This window comes from Octopus bimaculoides, chromosome 19 (genome assembly GCF_001194135.2).
Source record: "Octopus bimaculoides isolate UCB-OBI-ISO-001 chromosome 19, ASM119413v2, whole genome shotgun sequence".
Taxonomy (NCBI): Eukaryota; Metazoa; Mollusca; class Cephalopoda; order Octopoda; family Octopodidae; genus Octopus; species Octopus bimaculoides.
In genome coordinates this window covers 44,487,484-44,490,678 of record NC_068999.1, presented here as the reverse complement: position 1 = coordinate 44,490,678, position 3,195 = coordinate 44,487,484, and positions in this window count along the sequence as shown.

Below are 3,195 nucleotides of genomic sequence, written 5' to 3'. Positions count from 1 at the left end.
TTTTTTTTTTTTTTTTTTTTGCCAAAGTCCATTTTGCTTTGTGTTTTTACTTGTTCTGTTTTCGCTAGTCGTTCAATATGGCCACCGCCTCTACAATAACTCAATGAGGCGATAACTACTATAGTGATAAAGCCCCGAATACTTTTCTTGTATGTTTACAGATACAGAGTCTGTTTAAAAAAAAAAACGTACTGAATATAACATGAAACGTAAATTGAACAGACGCAGTTTATACAAACAGTTACTATTCCAGGAGTACACAAGAAAGAGAAATTTTCGGACACGCAAACATAAATTGTAATAACAATTGCATCGGCGGTAACCACAGTTTGTTATGATTTGCTAGCGAAGGGAAATCTAAACGGCTTCTAGACGTATGTCGAGTCTCTGCCAAACGGAAAATGGAGAGACATATTACTATAAAGGGGATGGGTTTGTTTACAGGAATTTTCACTAAGTCGTCGAAGAGGAAAATTGGAATACATTTTAATTAATGGAATATGTTTTCGTATGCTTCAACACAATTTGGAATCGATGTGTGTGGGACTCCCTGGATGATGCGTCACTGGGCGTATGCCCCTTTATCTCAGGTCGTAAAGACACTTTATACCTATAAATGAACGCTGGAGTTGATGTGAGGAATAATGACCACGCTCGACATGTTTGTCCATAAGATGGCACCACATGTTCAAAGATTGTTAAGGTTACCGACATAGACACTTGTATTGCAAATAAATTGTTGGGACCTTGGCGTGTTTGTTATGGCACGTGACGTTCTAAGTTGGGTTCAATTCCTGCAAATGTCAACGTTTCCTGCCATCGTACTGGAGTCGATAAAATAAAGTACCAGTCAAGTACTCAAGTACTGATAGAATGAGTACTAGGCTTACAAAGAATAAGTGCTGGGGTCGATTTGTTCGACTAAAAGGCGGTGCTCCAGCATGGCCGCAGTCAAACGACTGAAACAAGCAAAACAATAAAAGAACATAAAACAGCATGAATGAGCGAAGTCATATTTTCCAGGAGGAGAATAATTCCAGTGACTCTTTCACTGAGAATTGTTGTCACCTGACGGAACAAAGCCTTAGAAATGTGTACTTGCAAAGACGTTGATACGTTTGTCATTTAGAAAAACGGAAGCGTGAAACAATACAGGATGGTATTAAGTTGTCTGATAAATGCGTTCGCTTTCGTGCATTGAATTTTAATCCTTTCCAGTGTTGCTTCAGTCAACAGGAAAAATAATTTTGTCGCAGTGTTTTAAGGGATGTTTGTTTTTTCTTAGCTCTATTCTTCCTCTACAGCTTTTGTCTAGCGTTTCTCCTTTTTTTTTTCTTTTCTGATTTAATTAAATTTTACATCTTTTCAGACGCCAAATGATAATGAAGACGACGACGACGAAGATGATGACGATGATGACGATAAGTAGAATGAGGATGATGATGATGATGATGATGAGGAGGAGGAGGAGGAGGAAGATAACGAAGATGATGATGATGAGGAGGAGGATGAGGAGGAAGAGGGGAGGAGATGGATGATGATGATGTTGATTATGAAGTTGTTGATGCTGGTGATGATGATGATGAAGAATATGATGATGAATATGATGATGATGATAACGAAGGTGATGATGATGATGACGACGATGACGATGATGATGATGATAACGACGATGATGACGATGATGATGATGAAGACGATGATGATAAAGATGATGATGATGATGATGATGACGACGATGATGATGGTGATTGGTGATGACGATGATAATGATGATGCTGATGATACAGTTATTTAAACTTATACTGATTTGATATCGTAGCAGGTAACAGCTAACAAAAAAAGAATTGAAATGAAATTACGAAGTTATTTTTGTCCATTTACTTTTCAAACTCGACAGAAAATGTATGAGTTTCGTGTAATTTTATGAGATTACTTGTATGATATTACAGTGCCAAGTAAAAAAAAAGATACGAGTGAATGTCTTTTATCAATCCAACAGAAGCGTTTTCTGTAATAAGGTATGCGCAAAAGAACACGCAAAAGACAAGCATTTTAACTTATCCCTCCATATATGGAAGGTCATTCTAGGAAAGTGGCATGTGCAGAACTCTGAAAATCCTGAAAATCAGAGTCGTTGGGTTAGGGTTAGGGTTAAGGTTAGGGTTAGCCTGAATTTTGAATAAACAGCAAATATCAGTGTTATGTTTTAAGTACGGTTCTTAATAATTTGAAAATGGAAATTGGCGCGCGTGCACACACAGACACGCACACACACACTTGCTCTCTCTCATCCATACACACTCACACACACACACACACTCACACATTCACTCACACATTCACACGCACACACACCCAGACACACATTCACACACACGTACTCACACACACTCTCACACATACACATGTATAGAGAGCAAAGAATATATTTATTACGAAGAAATGGTAAAAAAAGATAAAAAGGGTGTATTAGTTTCACGCTTAGGAAAAAAATAGATGGAAAAGCCTTTTATATTTTGAGTAGATACTCTTCATCTGAAAGAACTGACAAGGAGAGTAAAAAAGAGAAAAAGAAAATGGAAAAAGAACACATGTATTTGACGGTGAAGGCATACTGAAATGACCGAAAATGGTAAATATAATGTTTTGGGCGTGAGTTGCATGGAAGACAACTGTGATCCTGGCATGTGTGTGTGTGTGAGTGCGTGTGAGTGTATGTGTGTGTGTGAAGCTATTCTGAGCGTATATGCTGTGTGTGTTTGCGAATATGTGTGTGACGCTTTTTAACACCACCGTGTTAACTGTGTGTTACAGAATATTTATAAATACATACATGTTTCAATTATGCATGATATAGAACACACTATACATATGCTTCAGAATTAAGCATTTGTCGAGTAAGGAGCGGTAATAAGAAAATAACATGACAAAGGAATAAATGGTTATCTTATGAACTTCATTAGCTTACAGCTGTTTCTGCTCTAAGACGCAGTGGACTTATATCGAAAGCCTGAGTAACTGCTTATAGCTTCTTCGGGGCCATCAATATGATATGCAATTTAATTGAGAAAATAATTACATTTATGCATATATATATATATATATATAGACATACATACATACATACACACATATATACCTATCCATCTATATATGTATATATGTAAATATATATATGTAAATATATATATA